Source organism: Cetorhinus maximus, chromosome 2 (assembly GCF_964194155.1).
Source record: "Cetorhinus maximus chromosome 2, sCetMax3.hap1.1, whole genome shotgun sequence".
NCBI lineage: Eukaryota > Metazoa > Chordata > Chondrichthyes > Lamniformes > Cetorhinidae > Cetorhinus > Cetorhinus maximus.
The window spans coordinates 171,940,255-171,964,700 of NC_135880.1; the positions used below are offsets into that span (position 1 = coordinate 171,940,255).

General features: G+C 42.8%; 1 protein-coding gene across 1 annotated transcript in view; it reads left to right on the forward strand.

The window, feature by feature from the left end:
• Window positions 1-3,612: 3,612 nt before the first annotated feature.
• The window catches only part of LOC144699678 (phospholipid-transporting ATPase ABCA1-like), a 159,556-nt gene continuing 138,722 nt past the window's right edge, over window positions 3,613-24,446 (forward strand). Inside the window, exon 1 of the mRNA XM_078570819.1 lies at window positions 3,613-3,742. The gene's annotated coding sequence lies outside the window, so the exon portion shown is untranslated. The remainder of the gene's footprint in view (window positions 3,743-24,446) is intronic.

The window sequence follows — 24,446 nt, forward strand, 5'->3', positions numbered from 1 at the left end:
CACCCCCACTACTCACTGGGCAGGATTTTCCCATCGGCGAGTGGGGGGGGGGGGGGGGGGGGGGGCGGGGCCTGCTCACCGACACGTAAAATGGCGCATGGTGACGTTGGGCGGAACTTCCAATGTCACCGCGCCCCATTTAAATTTTCAGGTCGGCGGGGGCGCAGCAAAATCAGCTGTGCGCCCACCGACCTGTCAAGGGTCAATTGAGGCCATTGACAGAGCCATTGAAGCAATTAATGGACCTGCCCGTCCAACCTTAAGGTTAGTGGGCAGGCCGGGAGCCCTGGTGGGCAATAGAAAAAGCATGAAACCTCATCCACCGGCGGGGTGAGGTCTCATGTAGGTTTTAAAAAATTTAATTAAAGTTTTTAAAAAAGTGATGGACATGTCCCAACTCATGTGACAGTGTCACATGAGGGGCATGTGAGGGAGATGAGTGCACTCTTTTGTGCGCATGCACGAAAGGGCGCACTCCCGGCTTAGGGTATCCCCCCCCGCCTGCACAGGGAGTGCAGAGCACTTCCGTGTGGATGTCACGCTGGGCGGGCCTTAATTGGCCCACCCACGTAAAATGGCGGCGCGCCTCCGATTGGGGGCGCCGATCAGAGGCGTGCCTCTTGCGTGTCCGCACTTCAACGTACCCCCCGACGGGGGGAAAATCCTGCCCACTGTTTCCTGTCACTCATCCAACTTTATATCCATGCTGCTACTGTCCCTTTTAATCCATGGGCTTCAACTTTGCTGACAAGCCTGTTATGCCGCATTATGTCAAACACCTTCTGGAAGTCATTTTACACCATATCAACTGCATTATCCTCCTCAACCATCTCTGTTACCTCATCAAAAATATCAATCAAGTTGGTTCAACACAATTCGCCTTTAACAAACCCATGCCAATTTTCCCTAATTAATCCACACTTTTCCAAGTGACTGTCAATTTTATCCCAAGTTATCATTTCTAAAGGCTGCCCCAACTATTGAGGTTAAACTGGCTGACCTGTAGTTCCTGGGCTTATCTTTACACCCTTTTTTGAACAAGGTTGTAACATTTGTGGTTTTCCATTCCCCTGGCACCAGCCCTGTATCTAAGAAGGATTGGAAGATTGTGACCAGTATCTGCAATTTCCACCCTCTCTTCCCTCAGGATCCTTGGCTGCATCCTACCCAATTCTGGTGACTTCTCATTTTTGAATACAGCCAGCCTATCTAATTCCGCCCCTTCATCAATTTTTAGCCCGTCCAGTATTTGAACTATATCCTCATTCAATATGACTTTAGCAGCATCTTCTTTTTGGTAAAAAGAAATGCAAAGTACTCATTTTGCACCTCAGCCATGCACGCTGCCTCCATGCATAGATCCCCTATTTGATCCCTAAATGACACTGCATCTCCTAATTTTAGCCTTTTTACTATTTATGTGCCTCTAGAAGACTTTTATGTGTATTTTATGTTAGCTGACATTCTCTTCTCATACTCTATCTTTGCCTCCCATTCCTTTTTCATTTTCTCTCTGAACTTTTTATATTCAGCCTGGTTTTCATTGACATTTAAAAAAAAAAATTCACTGGCTAGGCAGCATTTATTGCCCATCCCTAATTGCGCTTGAGAAGATGGTGGTGTGCTGCCTTTTTGAACCACTGCATTCCATGTGGTGTAGGAATGCCCACAGTATGTTAGGAAGGATATAATCAACCTGACATGTGTCATATGCATCCCTTTTCTGCTTCATCTTACTCTCTACCTCTTTCATTATCCAGTGAGCTCTGGCTTTGTTTGCTCCATCTTTCCCACCTCGATTTACCTCGACTGTCCCCGAATCATTTCCTCTGTAAAGGCAATCCATTGTTCTGCTACAGCTTTGCCTGCCAACCTTTGATTCCAATTTACCTTGGACCAGAAATGTTAACTCTGTTTCTCTCTCCACAAATTCTGCCAGACCTGCTGAGTATTTCCAGCATTTTTCTGTTCTTATTCCATTCTCACCCCGTTGAAAGTTGGCCCTCTTCTAGTTAAGTACTTTTATTCTAGATTGCACCTTATCTTTTTCCATAGCTAATCAACGCCTTATGACACTATGGTCACTGTTCCCTAAATATTACCCAACTGCCACTCGATCCACTTGGCTGACCCTATTCCTCAAACCAGATCCAGTAATGCCTCCTTCTGCATTGGGCTGAAAATGCACTGATAAGCAGATTCTCCTGAACACACTTCAGAAAGTCTTCCTCCCCTCTGCCCTTTACACCTATTATTATCCAAATCTAAATTGGGATAATTGAAGCTCCCTATCATCTCAACTCTATGGGGAGGTTTGCACCTCTCCGTAATTTCCTTACAAATCTGCCCCTCCATGCCTTTCTTGTTGCTGTCCTTTAACATGTTGACTGATCTGCTGTATTTCCAGTAGTTTTTTAAAAAATCAATGACTTTTATTTTACCTTTACTGCTCAATTTCTGATAGCCCAATGTACAGTCCCTTTATCTGCACTCTCCAACCCCAACATTGAAATGTATGTCTTGTCACTTAAATTCAGATTGCAGACTGCTCAAGTTCTCACTCATCAGGAGGGATGATGGAATACTCTCCACTTGCCTGGATGAGTGCAGCTCCAACAATACTCAAGGAGCTCGACACCTCCAGAACAAAGCACCCCGTTTGATTGGTACCCCATCCACCACCTTCAACATCCACTCCCTCCACCACTAATGCATGGTGGCAGCAGTATGTTCCATCTACAAGATGCACTGCAGGAATTCGCCAAGGCTCCTTCGACAGCACCTTCCAAACCTGCAACCTCTATCACCTAGAAGGACAAGGGCAGCAGACGCATGGGAACACCACAACCTGCAAGCCCCTCTCCAAGCCACACACCATCCTGACTCGGAACTGAATCACCGTTCCTTCACTGCTGCTGGGTCAAAATCCTGGAACTCCCTCCACCACACTGGTCTGCAGCGGTTCAAGAAGGTGGCTCCCCATCACCTCCTCAAGGGTAATTAGGAAAGACCAATAAAAATGCTGGCCCAGCCAGTGATGCCCACCTCCCATGAAAAAATAAAAAAAAGACATTCACTCATTTTGGTCCAATGCGTTGTGTCTGCATCCCCCCCAACGTGGTTAATACCCCCATGAAGAATTACTGCCACCTCCTGAACCATGCTCCAGCAGAGTGGCACAGTAAAGTTCGGAGGGGAAACATTTAAGAAAAAAGCGCAATTCCAGCCGTTTAAATGGATCTGCGAATTTTGCGCTTTTCCTTTGCAACAGTAACTCACTCCTTAACATTTCCTGGATGTTAAATGGCAGGCTAACCCTGGGACCGACTGGCAGAGTTGTTTCATCTCTCCCTTCCACCCTCACCCAGCCCAACCCCAACGGGCTGCAACGAAGGATTTTTTTTTTGCCCCGTTAAATCGGTGACACGTTTTGCCCGTTGTCTTTACTTCTCTCCCTGCTTTCTGGACCAGAGAACGACTCATAAACAAATGTCAGCCACGAGGGGGGAGCGAGAGGAGTGCATTTGACCGATAGTAACCTCGAGATTTCGATCAGCTGTATAAGAGCTACTGGAGGTTAAAAAAAACCTCTCATACTTCGTACACACACACACACACAGAGAGAACAGTGGCTGCACAACCTGAAGCATTTTGCATGCATTCAGCTCTTTCACAGCAATTGGAGTCCCTTCACTGACAACTTGACTGTAACACCACAAAAACTAAACACAAGAGGGGAAAGGTAAGAGAGCAGCATTTTAATATTTACAGAGTTTTCAGTGAAGTTCCATTATTTTCCCTTTGGGTTGAAATGCATGTGGAGTTTAATCTTTTGTTTTTTGACAATGTGCAGGGGGAACAGAATTAAATGTTTTCTCCTGGATGGAAATGCGCGTAATTTTAAATGAATCTTTCCTTCTTATATTGATGTAGAATTCTCCAAGTGTAAATTCCTGATGTCCTTTGTTGTACACGAGAACCCATTGTTCCCTCTTCATATTTTCGATTTTCTCGCCCGCTGTTTTTCTTCTTCAGGTTTTTCCCTTGATGTGAAACCTTGGTCGGGTGGGGGGTACTTTTGTCCTCTCCCTTTTAAAGTCAGAGTGGACCATTTGGTGACTGAGCGGTCCTGAGAACGGACAATAACTTATCGCCTTAACGTGAAGGCTGGCCCGGGCTAGACCGAGTAGATTCATATGTTTTATTGTTATTTGTGTGTGAACATTCCCCCCCCCCTGATCGAAGAGGCTGAAAAAAGTCAGGCGTTTGGCATCTTGGCCGAGCTTTTCATGCAGCGGTGGTGGGGAGGTATTAAGAAAAGAAAGAAGAAACAAAAAATAAGTTGCCACTGTAACCCTTGATGTGTTTTATGTCGAGAAGGTATCCTTTAAGACATAAGCTGTGTTTAGTTAGAGAGAAAGTGGGTCTGCAGAAAGTAACTGGACCCACTTCATCCATGATCTTTTTCTCTTTTATCCAATTTCCTTTGTCCCATTCTTTTTTTAGTGTAAGTGTGTTGCACAGCGTTAAATATGTGCGGGATAAGGTGAGCGTTGGTGAGCTACCCTTTAGTGTATAATTGGGGACATGAAGGGGACCAAGGACCAGCCTCACAACTCTCTGTTTACTGAACAACATCAGCCTGCTTTACCTTAGTAACTGAAAACTCGGCAGGTTTTGCAGCACGTATTGATAAATACTCCTGCAGTCCCCAGCCCCTTCAATGACGAGAAACCAACAAAATCACTGGTCGATTTTTTGCATTGAGGTGTTTGTTTTCTCGCCTTGTCCAGGTAGAGGGCGACAGAGAGAAAGAGAGGGACAGAGGTAGAGGGAACTGCAGGTGGCGGTGAGGCTACAACATTGCTGAGAAGATGAACTTTCTGTTCCCTGTTCTATTAAGTGCCTACGCATCACTTTTGGAATGTGTGTTGTGACATGGGAAAGCTTCCTTGGGGTTAGAGTTGTTATCAATGCACCTCCTTAAAAAAAATGATTGCAATCATAAAAAGCCACAGCTACTGGAAAGGATGTATTAAAAGCAGTGGTTTCACCAATTGAGATGAGCTGTAAAATTGAAAACAAAAATGATAATAGAAGAATTTTCTAAGCCTAGCCCAGTAAGTATTATTATGGCGTTTTGATTGTATTCTATAAGAAATTGAATAGTATTCCAATTTTTAATATACATTATAAAAAGAAAGACTTGCATTTATGTAGCGCCTTTCACGGCCACATAACGTCCCAAAGCATTTTTAGAGCCAATGAAGTACTTTTGAAGTGTTGTCATTGTTGTATTGTAGGAAACATGGCAGCTAATTTGCACACAGCAAACTCCCACACATTGCAGTGTGATAATTACTAGGTAATTGGTTTGTGGTATTGACTTGGGGATAAATCTTGGGCAGGAAACTGGGGATAACTCCCCTGCTCTTCTTTGCAATAACTCTGTGGGATCCTTCACATCCACCTGAGAGAGCAGATGGGGCCTCGATTTAACATCACATCCAAAAGGCAGATTGTTTTACGTATTTGTGTGCATATTTATGAAATAAATTATTATGACACAGCTGATGGTAAATGCTGACTTGTTCAAATCCCAGGGGGAAACTTGAAACAACTGTCATAAACAATTTTTGCAAATTTTATGTTTTGTGATGCAGGCTTTAATTCAGTTATAATAAGACTACTGAGTCTCAAGAGATTTTTATAAAACTAAATTAAACATTTATTAACTAAAAGATTGTAAGCACGTACATATATCTGCATATTACTATGATAAAAACGTCTAAAAAACCCCCTAATTAATTTGACTCTCAGTTATACCTCCATTAAGGCTACAGTAAAACACATAGATTTAAACAGACCCCTGGCAAAACACACCCTGGACAGTCAAATTCAAAAGAAGTTTCTTTCAGCTCTGCATCCTTGCAGACAGCAGCTTGGGGCTTATAGGCAGGAGGCTTTAGATCTTAGAATTCCTCTTTTACCAACAGCCTTCTCTTCCTTTATACATATTTTCCTCTTTGAATGCAAGTTCTCATTGTATCACTAAGTTTTTTGAGCTTTACCTCTTCCAACAATAAAACGCCTTTCATAGCACCAATTTTATTAGTAAACTTTGAAAAAATAAACACATTGTTTGGTTTCTTCTGGTTAGGTGTAATATTTCACCCATTCTTTTGGATGGTTTATTTCAAAATGCAAATTGCTTCCTTTACACTTCACTTTGTAACTTCCCTATATTTACCTAATTACCATTTCAAACCTACTTCTCTCTGGACCAGTTGGCTTTAATCCAATTAAGACACACACACATATGCACACATAGACACAGATACCACTAGAACTCTATTTTATAATAATTTCTAATAACATGATAGACATTATTATATCTTCTTGACAATATACATATTACCTCTTGAGTTTATTGATTCTCTTATCATTGAAACATACAGCACAAATGGAGGCTATTAGGCCCATTGTGTCTGTGCTGGTGCTTTGAAGCACCGATTAATATCTTCCTTTGTTCTTTCTCTATAGCCATGCAAATCTTTCCTTTTCAAGTATTTATCCAATTTTCTTTTGAAAGTTACCATTGAATCTGCTTCCACTAGGTTGTGCATTCCAGATCGTAAAATTGGGATAGGGATAGATACTAGGTTCAGCTGAAGGCTTTTGGAAGATTCAGAAAGTTAGTTGAATAGAAGATTGTCAATAAAAGTAGTGGCAATAGCAGATTTTTGCTTTAGCTATGTCAGCAGTCAGTTGGCAATAAAAGACTCCATCAGACCGGTAAAGGACATGCCAGGGCAAATTCTGGTAAACTCCCAGGACATGATATAGGTTTCAAATGGCTACTTTGCATTGTTCCTCATTCTAATAGACTCAGTTGCTGTTACTACCATTTATAGTTTAACACTACAGTTGAGAATGTTAAAGTGTAAATCCAAGTGAGAATAAGGAGCCTCAAATCCGACTGGGCTGCCGGAACTGCGGGCATTCACCCAGGGGAATTAAAGAAATGGGGGCTGCATTAAATGGACACCCTTTGCTTAAATATTTAACAGCTCACTGGAAACAGGGATTGCTCCCATGGATTGGCGGGAGGCTAATGTAGTACCACTTTAGAAAAAGGGCGGTGAGTCAGAAGTAGGAAATTATAGCTTAACTTCAGTTATTGGAACTTTGTTAGAGGCAGTGATTAGCGATGCCCTCTGTGATCATCTGGGCGGAGCTGGTGTTAGTCGTGACTCATAATTCTGGAAAAGAAGGTTATTTCACCAAGTAGGTGGAATATTTGGAGGAGGTCGCTAGGTTGGTGGATGAGAGTATACATGGCGACAATGTATATTTGGCATTCCAGAAAGATTACTTCACATTGTAGGATAGGAGGACAGATGCCTAACTAGATAGGGAATTGGTTGACTTCCCGATACCAGAGGATTATCATCAATAGAAGGGGATCTACATGGACACCAGTTAATAGTATAATACTTACTTTGATGAGTGCAGCTCCAACATTCAAGGAGCTCAACCCCATCCAGGACAAAGCAGCCTGCTTGATTGGCACCCCATCCACCACCTTCAACATCCACTCCCTCCGCCACCGATGCACAGTTGCCGCAGTGTGTAACATCTACAAGATGCACTGCAGCAGCTCACCAAGGCTCCTTCAACAGCACTTTACAAACCCGTGACCTCTAACACCTAGAAGGAAAAGGGCAGCAATTGCATGGTCCAAGTTTCCCTCCAAGCCACGCACCATTCTGACTTGGAATATATCGCCGCTCCTTCACTGTTGCTGGGTCAAAAATCCTGGAACTACCTCCTTAACAGCACTGAGGGTGTACCTACACCACATGGGCTGCAGTAGTTCAAGAAGGTGGCTTGTCACCACCTTCCCAAGGGCAAATAGGGATGGACAATAAAAATTCTGGGTGAGCTAGCGACGCCCATGTCCCGTGAAAAGAATAAGAAAAAAAAGCCTGCAGGGATGTACGTAAGGATAATTTCTCTTCACAATCTTTAAAATTATCTAGGTGAAGGTGCCGTGGGACATGAAGATTTGTGCCAGTTTTAGAGCGATCAATGAGGTAAAGAGCTGTTCTAGACATAATGGGTCTTCATCCGCTACACGCATTTTAACAACAACCTTTATCTATATGGCATCTCTAATGCAGTAAAACATTCCAAGACACTTCACAGGGACGTTATCAAACAAAATGTAACACAGAGCCACACAAGAAGTTATTAGGTTTGGTCAAAGGGGTAGATTCTAAGGAGCATTTTAATGGAGGAGTGAGCCAGAGAGTGGTCAAAAGCTTTTAAGAGAATTCCAGAGTTTGAGGCCTTGACAGTTGTAGGCACAGCAGTCAATGGTGGAGCAGTGAAAATCAGGCATGTGGAAGAGACCAGATTTGGACGAGTGCAGAGGGTTTTAGGGCTGGAGGATGGTACAGTGATAAGGGGAGAAGATTTGTAAACAAGGCTGAGAGTTTAAAATTGAGGTGTTACTCAACCAGGAACCAATGTAAATCAGTGAACACAGGGGGGACTTGGTGCAAGTTAGGATTCAGGCAGCAACATTTTTGGGGAGTTCAAGTTTATGGTTGCAAGGTGGGATGCCGTATAGGTATTTGAATCATTGTGTCTAGATATAACAAAGCCTGGGACAAGGGTTTCAGCAGCTAAGGTGGGGCAGAGATTTTCTCTACATCATTGAGGTAGGCAAATGTAATGTTTAGTGCTAATGCCAAGCATGTGTGTACCATACGCGGTGCAGAATTAGAACTTGTCATGTGGGAAATTGACCTATTTGTTATGCACATGAGTCCCTGAAGTGCTGACAAATCATTGTAAAGGCTAATAGGTTGCTAGGGTGTCTAGTCAAGATAATTCACTATAAAACAAGTGAAGAGGGCACTCAGAAGAGCAGATAGCTCTGCCACGCTGCAGTAACTCAACGTTTTTACAATTACCCAGCTCTTCCTTAAGGCTTTTCCCTGCCTGGCTGATGCTCTGTAACTGCAAAGCTGGAAAAAAAATCTTTTTATTATGAGCTCCCAAATAACTGAAGAGGCTTCAGGCAAATCCACATCCAACAACTTGCTCTGAAAACTCTGCTCACATTTTGACAGCTGTGACAAATTCCACCACAGCAGCTGAGACAATCCACACCATTCTAAAACAATCAGCAACATTCTAAATAAAACAACCCACAACATTCTTAAAAAAAGTTATGTGTCTTATCTCTCAATGTTAACAGATCCTTTAAAAAATTCCAGGGCCAGGATCTGGATCCGCATCTTTGCCAACCTAACCAGTTCTTTATTGGGCTATACCCTATCAAGATTTATTGAAATACATTCATTAAGTTTTTGAGACATGTTATTTATAGACAAACAGACAGATGAACAGACTAACAAACAGAGGCGAAAACATTACTTCTGTTCACTTTGAGTGCTGGAGATAATGTAAAAAGAACCACAATGTCTTTTTACAAGCCCTTGGTTAGGTGTCATTTTGAATAGAGTGACCATGTTTTGGTCCCCTTCTGTGTAATATAGAGGCCTGGAAAAAAGTTCAAGGAAGCACCATTACGTTGATATCAAGCTTAAAAGGCCTTTATGTCAGTTTAGGGAACTTTTTTGACGCAAGAGAAAAGTAGACTTTGGGTTTAAAATGGTGAAGAGGCTAGTGTTTGTGAGCAGACTATTAGAATTAGATGGCTAACAGAAAACAAGAAGTCATGCATATAAACTATGTAAGCATTCAGCTTGGTAAAATGCCAGAAGGGTTTTGTTTACACAGAGAGTTATCGACACTTGGTAAAAACTACTGGATTGTGTGATGAGTGTGGATTTGCCTCAACAGTTCAAGAAGGCACTTGACAATTTCCTTGTTGTGGCTGATTCTATTGTGTATAGAAGCTTGATGGGATGTTTGGGTACGTGCCTCATGGTCACAGTGCTGTTTTCTGAGCTTGCTTTGATTGCCTAAGGGGGTCGGGTAGGAATTTTCCAGGATAAGTCTCCTCCTGTGTTGGCCGAGAGTTCTTTTATCTGTGTTTCGCCACTCCCAGGAGATTGCAAGAAAATTGGTTGGAGGGAACATTCTGATACTTTGTTGCACGATGATTGCGTGAGACTCAACAAACCAACTAACTTCTGTCTTTTCAAATGGCCTCCTTCGCTGCTGTATGATTCTATGATTTTTGCTTTTGCTGGTTGTGAGTTGTATAGTGAACACCAACAATAGGGTGGATCCTGTTATGTCAGTAATCAAAGACTAATAATTATGGCCTAATCAGTGGATTGAATTTATTGAGTGATAACCAACAGATGAGTGGGAGGAGAAAGCCTTTTTAACATATCATCAATTCAGGCTTCTTTACATCTGCATGAGAACAGGGAGCATACACTTCTATAATGTCCTAGCGTGCCATCAGCCCGCCTCTAAATTCTTTACTGTCAATGGATTATTCTTTTGCATTGTACTTGGTCTTGCTATGGTATCCAGTAGGTGTTGCAGTAAGGTCCCACCATTAGCTGATGGGTAAATAGTTAGTTCATCTGTTTTTGATTCTGTTGGTTGAGGACACCAATAGATTGTACATTGCCTTGGGATCTCTTAAATTCAAAGGGAGTGCATGAACCGAGAAACGTAGGGGTTCACAGGAACCTCGGAGAAACTGTGAAGGCTGCTAAAGGAGCGCCAGGGATCCTTAGCTTTTTGAGTAGAGACACAGAGCACAAAGGCTAAACCATTATAAATCACTGGCTAGGCTCAATTCTAGGCACCATACTTTAGGTAGGATGTCAAGGTCTTGGAATGGGTGTACAGGAGATTTACCATAATTATACTAAGAATTGGGAAATTCGGTTATGTGGAGTGACTGGAGAAGCTGGGGTTGCTTTCCTTAGAGCAGAGAAGGTTAACAGCACATCTAATAAAGGTGTTCAAGATAATGAAGGGCTTTGATTGAATGGGTATGGAGAAACTGTTTCCGCCGGAGGGTAGGGTTGTTAACCAGATGACGAAGGTAATTGGCAAAAGAAGTGCGGGGGACGTGTGGTGACATTTCTTTGCATTTAGGACTGGTGGATTCAAATTCAATAGTAATATTCAAAACAGGATTAGATAAATACTTAAAAAGGCAGAAGTTGCAGAGCTGTGGGGAAAGAGCAGGCGGTTGGATGAGTAGGTTAGCTCATTCAAAGAGCTGGCACAATCACAATGGGCTGTCCAGCCTCCTTCTGTGGCGTAAAATTTCATGGGATGGATTTTATGGGGTGTAATTTTCTCTTCCTCCCGCCCCACCAGCAACCGAAAAGTCTGTCGGCAACACGCCCACCAAAACCCAGCTGCCCCAGAGCGATATGATGATCGGAGCTGCCTTAACTGATTGTGTAGGTGGATGAGAGGAAGTTCCATCCAGGGAGCTGCCGGCAAATCAGATTGGCTGGCAGCTTTGTATACCCAGCAGTGCCAGGATAGAGCGGTGGTCACTGCTGGGTCTCTGTCCAACAGCTGCCTGCGAGCTGTCAGGCTGCCTGCCTTGCCCTTGCCTTCCCAAGCCGCACATAAAATAGCGGCGGAGGCAGAAGGAAGCCCTTAAGTGGCCATTAATTTACCATTTAAGGGCCTCAAAAAGGCCATAGGGCCGTGAGCAGGTTGCCTTATGCCTTACCCACTCACCGTAATATGGGAGGCCAAATTGGGGGTGGGAAGGCTATCCATTTTATTTTATGATCAAATATGCTGGTGGGGTTGTGGGGTCGGGGGTGAGTGTAAAATCCAGCCCTACGATTCTATAACCACCTAAACAATCACACAGGACCTTGGTATAATGTCTCAATTCAAATATGACACCTCCCACAGTTCAGCATCGCTCTGTACTGCAGTGTAGTATCATACTTAATTTGTATGTGTAAGTCCCCAAAGTGGGCTTGAACCCATAAACTTTTGCCTCAGATGTGTGAGACTGATACAATTGCGCCTGTACGATATACAGTATCTTGGTGAATAGTAAAAATTTTGACTATAAAATGACGAGCTGGAGTGGAAAAAAATACAGTGCAATTGTTCTTCCCTTAGGGCCTTGATTATTGTAGAACCCCACAATGCATCATTGGAAAATTATTTTAGTTCTTTGCGCCCATGGCCTGAATTTTCAGCTCGGCGGGCGGGCGCGATCGGCGGGCCCAGGAGCGGCCGGGAAACGGACCGCCAACTGCGATTGGCCACCGACCACGATTTTCACGGTGGCCGGCCAATTAACGGGCAGCCAGCGTGAAATGAGGGTGGGGACAGGAGGAGGGCCAGCGATGATGTCACCACGGGCACAGGCGAGCGCTGTGAGAGAGCTCCCTGAAGACAGACAGAGCTGCCTCAGGGAGCTGCAGACCCGAAGACCATGAAATAAAGTTTTGAAAATCGGGAAAAAAATGTCCAAGCATCACAATCAGTCACCTGAATGTACACATGATATAAATGCTGTCCGCAGATTTTTATTTTAATTTTATTTAATAACAGAAGTCTCATCCCGCCCTTAGATGAGGTTTGATGAAAAATGCAAAGTCCGCCTGGCTGATTTGCCCACCCGCCAACCGTAAGGTTGAATGGACCATGAAAAATCGGAGACATTTGCGCCGTTAAGGGGCTTAATTGCCCTCTGAATTGTTGGGTGTGCTTCGACTTTTGCGCGAGCCTGCCGAGCGAAATATCGTGTGAGCATGGGATGACGTCTCGCCAGACGTCTTCTCGCGCGATTTTATGCCCGATCGGGTTGGGCACGCGCCTGCCTGCAGACCTAAAATTCTGCCCAATGCGAATGCTTACGATGGAGCCTGCGTTTGCTCCGGGAACCTTTGACTTGTTTGTAATTACTTGAGGTGTTGGTGAGTGGTGAATGGCACCTGTGTTTAAAATCTGTTCAGTGTATGTTTTATTTCTACGTCGATCAATGCTAGATCGCTTTAATTTGTGAGTCTGTAAGAACAGATTTTAACTTGCATGTGAACTACTTTGTCAGCTCGAGATAGTTGCACAACTGAAAGTTGATAATGCAACTGGTTTGCCAAGAAACTCATCCTTGAATTAGGATTTTTATAAGTTTGATGAACATAGCAGCCCGAGCATGTTTGCAGACCATTACACCGCAGCCTGTTTCATCATTTGTTCTTCCAGTTCCGTTGAATAACACAACTTTTTATTTTTTAAAATAATGTTACGCAAGGCAAGATTTTTTTGTTTGAAATGTATTGGTAATGGATTGACCAAATTTAGAATTATGAAGGTTAGGAAACGGTAATTGAGGAACATTTTATGATTAGCTCTGAATTTTAAACTAAAGTGCTGTGCTTGATCTAAGGCAAGAGAATGGGTGAGGGTTTGATTCGTGGAATTCTATGCCTGTTTAATCTGTGTTTGTGTTTGTGCTTATCCACTGTAGTTAGGAATCTTGGTAAAGGCAAAAGGAAAGAAATAGTTGCATTTATATAGCACCCTTCACAACCACAACACATCCCAAAGTCTTTTACAGCCAGTGAAGTACTTCTTGAAGTGCAGTCGCTGCAATAATGTAGGAAATGTGGCAGACAATTTACACACAGCAATAGCGACCAGATAATCTGTTTTAGCGATATTGATTGAAGGATAAATATTGGTTAGGGCACTGGGGACAACTCCCTAGCTCTTCTTCAAAACAGTGCTATAGGCAGTCAGGCCTCGGTTTAATGTCTCATCAAAAAGACAGCACCTCTGACAGCAGAGCACTCACTCAATGCTGCACTGGAGTGTCAGCCTGGATTTTTAGAAACTTTATACAGGAAGCATCAGTTCTAAAAGCATCAGTCTGTGGCATTGTTTGCATACTGATTTCCCAGATCAGGTGGGAGCACGTGCTCAGGAAATTGCAGGCTCACAGCCCCGATTATACCGTTTGTTCCATGTCAGTGGGCGTTAGCTACCCAAGAGCTTCCTGAGCAGAATTCCCTTCAGCACTGCTAGAAATGACAAGATTGGGGGATCAGCACCTAAGTGCATCAGTGGCAGTGCAGTATATTGTGGCAAAAATCGTGTTTAATCTGGTCCACTTCAGCAGCTTGACTCGTAACCTCAACTTGCTGGCATTGTTAATGATAAACTTGCAACTCTTGAGTGTTAGATAATTGAAAATCCATAATCGAGGCATCTCATGAGTTGATAGGAGAGAATCTATGATGGCATGCCTGTGTTCTGTAACAGTTTGTGTGGATATATGACACATTTAGTGATGACACTAAACTGCTGCTCAGCAAAGGCTGCTTTCAGTGGAAAATAAAATCGAAGATTCTATTGGAAGTCTTGTGTTGCCTTCTTAAAGCTGTACTCCTTCACAATTTGTAGTTGTCCAGCTCAAATTGATTATATTGAAAAAAAGGTTATTTGAAATTCAGGCTTTTTGATGTTATTGAGTTAGAAAGTCAGTGGAGTTGAACGCTAAGAGGTGTTATCTTTACGAAAAAGCACGTTAACATTTTTTTCTCATCAAACGAACACACTGCTGAACCCATTCGAAGTGAATCGTTTAGTTATTTCGTATGGCGATATTATCATGATCAAAATTATACTGGGCTCCTCTATGTATCCAGACAGGCAGACCGCAAAAAAAGCCTTTCTATGAAAATAGTTTAGCTTGAAGTAAATACTATTAGTTTTGATGTTGTTCACATCTTATTCCGCCAACAAAAGCACTATCATGCTGGGGAAACAGGAAACAACCTCCACTTTTAATAAAGTAGCTTTGGACAAGAGTTTCCAAGGGGAACACAGTTCAAGCAGTCAAACGATCAAGCAGTAGGTTTAACTGGCCGGGGAACTTCAGTTTATAACAAAAAAACATTCTTGTATATGAATATTTCAGTAGCAGTTTTGAAGAAAAATTATCATTTTCCCTTTGTTTCCAAAAGATTCCCTGTGTGTCCTATTACTGGAGATGGTGGATTAGCTTTAGTCAAGAGTTTCCAAACGGATAAAGCTTTTATAAACTGAAAGTATGGATTCTATCATTCATACAAAGATAATATTTAAGAGTGCTGTTACTTGGTAGAGCCCTCATTTTGAAACCAAACCATTAGACCTGATAAATCGACACATGACTCTTTGCTCCCTGTAAAATGGTACATTTCCACAAATCTTAATTTAGATGATATTCCAAAAGTCAATGTCCAAAGTTGTAGCACTGGCTTTGGCTTTCCAAGTTACTGAAAGCTCTGATGTGGCTGAAAGCAGCCAGCCATAATTGGGCATTCTTGCTTTCTCTCACTGACCTCCAGTCCTCCCCTTCCTGGCCCTACTGCATTTCGGAGCAGATTTTTCGGGCACAAATCAGAGCCATTAAATTCCAAAATAGGCCAAATGGGAGTTTTTATTTCAGTTGATATTAGTTGGCTTATTTAATATTAAGAGACAGAGAACTCACAGTATTACCACAATTGTGACTGCAGTAAAAACAGGAGGGAAGGTCTCTAAGATGGTTAACCAGTAATGGAGACAGCATCTTCAAGAGGCAGAATGGCTGAGTGGTCTAAAGTGCTATCAGGTCGCAATTATCTCTCAAGGTGTTGGTAAAGCCCAGAATGGGACTTGAACCCAGAGATTCATAGGCGGGACTGCTACCAACTGAGCCATGGCTGACACTAATGGCTATTAGATCTTACGTCCAAGATTATTAGCATAAAACATTGAAGCCTAACTTAGCCTTGGAACTGACTTCATTTGAGTGATGCCGTGAACTGTGTGTGCAAATATAGACACTTATGCCTCTTGGCAGTCAAGTTGATTCGCAACAGTATTAAGCAGGAATTTTACCAGTATTCCCAAAAGTCGAGGAAAATGCTGTCAACATAGAGATGTTTAATAGTTGCTAAACTAGCGAGGTATTCAAGTAACGCAAGGTAACTTGAACCAGCCATTAAAAAATGAGACAACAATTGAAGATATACGATTGTCCAGAGACTGTTTTTGTGTGATCAATATGGCAGTCACTGTGTGCTGATTAGTCTGCATCAGAAACGCGCTGCATGTTGTAATGATACCAAGGACCACTGACCATCTACACTGCCTTAGGTTCCTATACACTTGCACTATTGTTATTGTTCCCGAGGCCTTGGCTTTGCATCCTGTAATAAGTTGTGTGTGCAAAGAGTATGATAGAACTGGAGCAGCAGTGCTGCCGGATAATGGAATCATGTGCAAGGTGGGTGTCTGTTCCAGCCTGCACAATGTCACAGTTACTTTATGATATATTTTGAGTCACACGGTCACTATGGTGGGACAATGGAGAGGGGGAGGATGTCAACAAAAATGGCATATGGATTGCTGAGCTGACGATTTGAGTTCGACAGAGGATTGGGGAGCTTATCGTATGCTTTTGTGATTTCCTCTCCTTTGAACATAATGGATCCTTTGTCTCAAATCCAAGTTCCTGTCCACCGTGCATTTAGTTTATTCTGATTTGGATCTTTTTCTAAAGAAAGTCCACAGGTTAGTTAGTCTTGTTGGAGTCTGTTGACTGCGAAACCCTTTGGATTCCCTTCTTCTGCTTTTTCCCCTCCCCACAAGTTCAGTTTTTCAGTTTCAATCTCGGGATTTAATGGCAGTATGGGGCGCACTTTTTTTTTGGTTGGAACTGTTCGGTGGTGACAGGAAGTGGTTTGGTTCACATCTGTGGAAGTTGCTCACATGCTACATTCAGTCAGGTGAGAGAACATGATCCAGGGCACGCTTTTTTTTCATGAAAATCCAATTGATTTGTCCTTTTCACCTCGTTCCATCGTATCACTTTGGGTTTAAAGAGCGATTGGTTGACAAGTTCCGCCCTGGACTTTGCCTCAAGCTGTGATCCATTCATAGTCGAACCCATTTTCTCAAGAGGTTAAATTATGTTTGAAGTGGTTACAAAGCAGGAGGACCCAGATGACATCAGTTACCATTAGCAGACCGCCAGGTTACATCATTCTTGAGTACTGGGGACATTTTTGGAGCTGACTTCATTGACTTATCCGAGTGTCTTCTGACACCACTGTATCCAAATAGGACTTTGGGCAAGATTCACAGCAAACCGTTTATTTTGTGCTCCAGTGCATTACTGAGGGAGGGCTGCACTGTCAGATGGATGTAATGTTAAACTGAGACCCCAGCAGCCCTCTCAAGTAGATGCAAAAGCTTCTGTGACACTACCCGAAGAAGAGCAGGGGTATTCTGCCACTGTCCTGGCCAATATATAGTGAATAGGGTTGCCAAGCCTCCAGTATTGGCATGGAGTCTCCAGGAATTGAAGATCAATCTCCAGGACACTGATGTGTGCAACCCTGGAGAAAAACCATAGGGACATAAAAAAAATTGTATTTTTTGGTCATTTTCTTTGAACATGCTTTAAAATAATGAAAAAAGGGGAAAAAGACTGTTTGGCTGACAGTCAAACACCATCCAATTGGGTAATGAGCCTTTTTGCTCTCCAGTTGGCGTAGGAAAGCAATGCGTCACAAGGCCGACTAATGGCTCGAGTGTGGGGGCAAGTCATGGAATGAAACCTCCAGGAATACATTTAATCAGAGCTGGCAACCCTAATAGTGGGGGTGGAGGGGTACTTTTCGTGGGAAACAGGTCATGGTTATTCCAGTTGAGTTTCTATCAGAGTATAACTCTGCATGGCATGACCCTCTAAAACAAAGGGATACAGCGGTATTCAGCAATCTTCAGTGCTGCTGCCTTTTACACGCGATAGTATCACAAATATTGCCAGTGACTGCTGCTGGAGCTGCAGTGTACGTGAGAAAGTCCCTGCTGACGGCAGAGCGGCCAAGCTATTGGATTTCCGCAGATTTTGTATTCCGAGTTACTGGATCAGAAATTTGTTAAAAGCCTGCTCCATTATGGCACATCAGAATTCCAGGAAATTATGATGCGACATTGACCATAAGAGAAGAGAATCTGTAGTTAGAGCACTGTTTTCCCAGTCCAGCATTGACGATTATTTTGGCCAACAAAAATCATTTATTTTGCTTATCAGATTTCAATACATATCGTGGTGTTCAAATGTGCTTTTCTCCCCAGTCACTTTGGACGGAGACGAGTGGTTGACTAAGCAGGTTTTTTTTGTGTTTTACATTAATGTGATCTACATTTAGCCTGACTACTTTCCTATCAGTGTCGAAGAGATGAGAATGAAGCAAAGTGCATAGTAGCATAGACATCAGGTTGCATTGTTTAATTCCAGAAGAGATAATTTCTACTGTGCTGTTGAATACATAGGCAATTTATCAGAGCCATGTGGTTGTGCCAGAGTCCAGAGTCTAGGACACATCTAGTTAGCATTAAAGTTAAAGATTTCTTTCAGTGTAAATGTAGAGGTGACTCACGTAGTGTCAGCGTGTACTGTTGGTTTTTGTATATCATCTTACGTATTTATTCAAAGACTTTGCCATGTGATTTATAGTTGGCTGGCATTTTAACCAAGGGACAATGCTGGAAAACAGACAATATTGAATTAGCTTCCCATTATACGCCAGCTTGATTTTCCCTGCTTTTGACTTCCGTGGAAATGGAATTTGAGGGTGGATGCATGATGGGCAACTATTTTGATATTGCTGATCTTAACACTACTGGCCAAACTGAAAATGACCGCATCATTTAAAATTACTAAAAATGAATGCTTATCTTCCAGATCGTGAACAGTTTGGTTTTTTTTAAACCTGTCTCTGAATGCACAGGAGCTGAGCTGCCCCATCATCAGAGTTTGTGTGAAGTTACCCTCAACTAAAAATTTGCAAAATGATCATCTTGGGTCTCCAACAGCTTAATAAATTCTGGATGATGTGAGACTGAGCAGCTCACATCAGGAAAGCTCTGGGTTTAATCCCCAGTGTGTGCTGAGCTGGCTGATTTGAACTGGGCGGTGGTAGGATCTTTTTCCCCCACTCCTAACTTATTCAGGCTCCTCTTCCTGATCCCTGCTGGAAGGTTTGATGTTGGCCAATCATAGGATCAGGCTCAGCTGTAATGTACCACCTTCATAGTGGAGGAACCCATCACAATCGGATGTCTAGGCTCATAAGACCACCTGAGTGATGTTGGTTGAGCCAATAAATCTGTGCCTCGCTATGAGTTGGAGCCTCCAGGAGGGGAAAAGGGTGATAAAATACTAGGCTCCTTTGCACAGCATTAGTTTTCCTTGTGAGACAACGCGCTCAGTTGCAAAATGCCACAACACCCCTCATTCATCACGTGCCATGGGCACATTTTCAAATGCCACCGGCTCGCAAAGGTATCCTGGCAGTACCTTAGTGTAAAATGGCAATGTCTGGGGAACATCTGTATAGGCCACTGATGCTAAAAGTGTATTGTCCATACCATAAGAGCTAGCCACCCCAAAATGGCGACCCTGATGCCCAAATGCAGCCAACATGGTACTTTCAGCTAGATTTAGTGGGGAGTGGTGGGGTGGATATGGAGGGGGCTAGCTACTGGAAACACCAACTAGGAGAGCAAATGCATCGAATTACCCATATTGTAGGATTACTGCTGTTCTAGTTTTTGCCAGCCAAAGTAATCCCATGGCACAAAGGTATAAAACACTGCCTGAACTTTGTCACAGTTGTCTGCGAAACTATCCCAGAAATCCAAATGATAACATTAATGAAAATGTTTCTGACCTTTTTTAAGTCAACTCTGTGCTTTTGAATGTGAAGAGTCCAAATACAAACCTGCTAACTTGCATGTTGCAACACTTTTACTTTAACCCATTGATCAACTCTGCAACTAGTTCAGCAAAGTCCATTTCACGTTCAAGGATTTTGATAAGGGGCTTTATCACTTACAAAAAGCAGAAAAGCAAAAATACTACAGCATTCTTTCTTTGCAAGGCACACCGTCTCGGGGGCTGATGGTTATCAGGTCCCCATGTATTCCTCTCCATGTGAAATCCTGTACAGTTCTGGGCCACATCACTGCGTGTGTCTTGTTGATCCAGTTTGGTAAACTGCACTTCCTTTCCCGGCCCTCCTTCCATAAGCGTTGCACTGTTGAACTTGATCCTGATCATCTCTTTGAACATCTGTGTTTCATGCACATGGCCACCTTCTATCTGCACACACCACATGATTCTCTTGAGGGGGCGGTTATTTTTAAAAATCGGACATAACAAAAAGTTAACTTCAAAAAGAAAATAATAAAGAAGGGGAAAAGAGAGGGGTCAGAAACTGTATTAGAAATATTAGATATATTTTAAGAAGTTAAGATCATGCCAGTGGTGTTTCAGAATAAACATAATAAGAATAGGCCATTCAACCTCGTGTGGCTTTTTTAACAGTCATTTTTACAGGACGTGGGCATCTCTGGCTGGTCCAGCATTTATTGCCCATCCCTAATTGCCCTTGAGAAGGTGGTGGTGAGCTCCCTTCTTGAACCGCTGCAGTCCTTGTGGCGTAGGTACACCCACAGTGCTGTTAGGGAGAGAATTCCAGGATTTTGACCCAGCGACGGTGAAGGAATGGCGATATATTTCCAAGTCAGGATGGTGTGTGGCTTGGACGGGAACTTCCAGGTGGTGGTGTTCTCATCTATCTGCTGTCCTTGTACTTCTAGATGGTAGGGATTGTGTGTTTGGAAGGTGCTGTCTAAGGAGCCTTGCTCCACCATTCAGTCAGATCATGGTTGTTTGGCACCTTAACTACATTTAGTCTCGTTTGCTCCAGATCTCTTCTCTGGTAGCCCTTACCTAACGAAACTGAATCCATCTGTCTTGAAAGGTTTAATTGTCCCAGCATCTACAGCCTTTTGAGGAGGAGAGTTCTTAACTTCTACCACTCTTAGTGAAAAATGCTTCCTGACTTCCTTCCTAAATGACCTAATTTTAAGGCTATGTCCTCTCGTTCTTGATTCCCCTGAGAGCTCAACATTATCTGACAATGCAATGATGAGTGAAAAGCCTTGAAAGCCCAACCACTGAACATCAACAAAATAGGTTGAGTGGACTATATTAATCCTTGGATGGAGATAAGCAATAATCAAGAAAGCCTGATGTGATATGAATCTATATATTGAAGTTGTATAAAAGCTACTGGTCTGATAGTAAAACTCAACATCAGGAATGCTAACCCAGTGATCAAAGTACCTGTGATTAGACTGCAGTGGTGTTTATTGATATCAATTTCCATATATTGTGCATGACATTTGAAGGAACTTCATAGGAACCTGTAAAAATTCCAAACAGGAATCACTGGAATTGGGTGGAAAAATATTTTCACAGAACTCTTTGTCAAATTAGCCATCCTGCGTTGGGTGGAAATATTTTTGCAGTTTGTTACACTCCACCAAACGTCAGTGAATGGATCCAATTAAAACAAGAATTGACACACTCGTGCACCATAAATAAAACCTTCTGTCACATGCTCCTTTTGGACCCATGCAAGATATAGTTAAAAAACTGTGCAGAGGTTTGGCTGGTGTGCTTGCGCACTTTCGTAAAATGACTGAGAGCAACCAGAATGGATGCTATGTTTGAGAAGATCATGGAGAGGGGATGACATGAGTCAACTAGACCAGGATATCTAGGGGGCAGATTTACAAGGGAAGGATAACATACCATGATGTCTTTGAAGAGTGCTATTTAATTAGTTCAGAGTGAGGAGACCATCAGAAAGCTCTTGAGCTGATTACTTTGGAGCCAAAAACTGTTTTTCCTTGGATTCTGCTGCTGTAGCCAGGGAAGCTGGCTGTAATCATTTTGCTACATAGTCCTTTCAGGCTTCTGGCTCAGATCTCCCGAACATTGGTCAGAATACAATCCCAAGGGTTGATTGATGATTCCATGAAGCACTCTTGCATTACAACAGTGAGCATATTTCAAAAGCACTTCATTGTCTGTGAAACACTTTGGGATGCCTGGAGGTGCGATATAAATGCTAGTCTTTCTTTTAATGCTTCAGTCGTTTTGTCAGGTCAGCAATCATAATTGAACTCAATTCCAGCATTTGCATACACAGCCCTTAGATGGGTCAATGGACAGTGACCAAGGATGGGGAGCCTTGACTGATCTTTTTCACACCCTCTGTAGCCAGGGTTGTTGAGACCCATGGTTGTATCCCTCCATGATTCCAGCTGAGATATGCGTAGTGTGCAGGGATAAGAAGGTTGAGCAACAGTCATGGCTGCAGTTCTTCTATCCAGCTACAGATAGACCAAATGTTTAGTTTCACTGCTGAGTATTAAGAGAAATGCTGGGTAGATCTACCAGAAAAATAAAAAAAAACACAAAGGAACCTTCCTGTCCAAACTGTATCTAAATATCAGGTTGCCGTAATGACCAAAGATAGTTGCTTCATATTTAACCAGAAGCTTAATGCACCTCCCCTTTCTCTGGATAGTCATTGTGCTTTGTGAATGAACACAGGCGAACCTTCGTTATCTATACGATTATCTGCCTGACATTTTCCTTTGTGCAAAGGCATTTTCTCTTTTCACAGCTCAGTGATGCCAATCTTGTCCTATCTGACATAAGTCAACCACATAACTCATGAATATTAATTTCAGTTTATATTATGTTCCTCTCCGTCTTTCTTACGCCATATAAGGAAGGTTAAAATTTGGGAACTTTTGATTATCCGCTCATTTCTGTTTCTTTGCCACATGCTTAATGGTGTTTGACCATAGTTGCACAGATTTATTGGCGGTTAAGGGTGCATTGCTTATGATTAACTGGACCTGATTTTGTCAACTTTTAGCAGATAGCAAGTAAGCTGTATCAATGAGATCAACAAATTAAGGCCACAGTACACAGCGTCCAATTCGGGCTTCTTGTACATCCCTGACTTTAATTGCTCCATCCACTATTCCTTCAGCTGGTTAGGCTGTGGGCAGGATTTTCCAGTCGGCATGCAGGGGCAGGCCTGACACGCCGACGCTTAAAATGACGCGCGATGCTTCGTTTGGCGGGGGCGCACCAGAGTCGGCTGCGCACCCACCGATATGTAAACGGCCTATTCAGGCCGTTAAGGGAGTGATTAAGCTAATTGTTAACGCTGCCCCGTCCAACCTTAAGGTTGGCGGGCAGGCGAAAAGGCCAAGCGGCCTTCGCGTTTTTTAGGAAACCTCATCCATGAGCGGGATGAGGTTTCTTAAAGCTTTCATTAATTTAATAAAAATTTTTCCTACATATAAAAACATGTCCCATCTCATGTGACACATGAGGGGACATGTTTAAATAAATTTTTACTCCATGTGTTTAATATTTTCAGTAGCGTATTTAGTGTTTTTAATAGCGATTCAATCTCTCTAAGGCAGCTCTGTGCCTCAGGGAGATTGCTGCGCTCTTTCGCACACATGCGCAAGAAAGCGCTGGCCACGAATCTCTCTCCTCCCCCCAACGGCAGAGGTAGCACTCCGTTCGCGTCTTATGTATGTAAAATGGTGGCGCGGAGCCGATCGTGGGCAGCAATCAGCTCCACGCCCGCCCCTGCCCGCTCCCGCCGAGTCCTCCTGCCACCTGAAAAATTCAGGCCTGAGAGTTCTGGAATTCCCTCCCTAAACCTGGACGCCCCTCTATCTCACTTTCCTCCTTTAAGACATTCTTTAAAATTTACCTCTTTGATTAAGCTTTGGGTCACCTGTCCTAACATCTCTTGATGTGTCTCACTGTTTGCTCATGCTCATGTGAAGCACTTTAGGATATTTCACTAATTTGAAGGCAGTATATAAATGGAAATTATGGTTGTTGTTGTTCACCAGTCAAATCTGGAGGGTGATTTTATAGGGTGGGATTTAGTGTGGGCGGCAGGGGATCTGACCGCCAGAATAATAACTAGTGGCCGCCCGGTGACCCGATCTCCAGGGACATGTTCTGGGTCAAGTCCCACTCCAGGCCTTGAGCACAAAAGATTAAGGCAAACACCCAAACACAATACAGGAGCCTGCCTGCATGTAAATGATCCCACTGCACCATTTTGAAGAAGAGCAGCCAAGTTATCCCTGCCCTGGCCAATATTTATCCTCAATTAACAAGATGAATCACAGGTTATCTGGTCGTTATAACGTGTAAATTAGCTGCCTACATTACAACAGTGTCAACATTTTAAAAGCATATCATTGTCTATAGAGCGCATTAAGACATCTGATGGTCATGGATAGCACTAAATGCAGGTCTTTCTTTCATCAAGAAGTGATGATATAATGTGTTTCAATTTAGCAACTAACACTAATTTGTTTTTACTATGACCAGTGCTTTATGATATAATGAAGCAAAGTGCATAGTAGTGTCGACATCAGGATCCACGATCTGTCTTAACGTCCAGTAACGTGAGTGCAAAACGAGAAAGAGATGGCTGATTACTCAACCTACTCTTGTACTCCATGCACACTCTGGTTGAAGATGTTGCTGCTTAAGACTAATTTATTTTCACCAG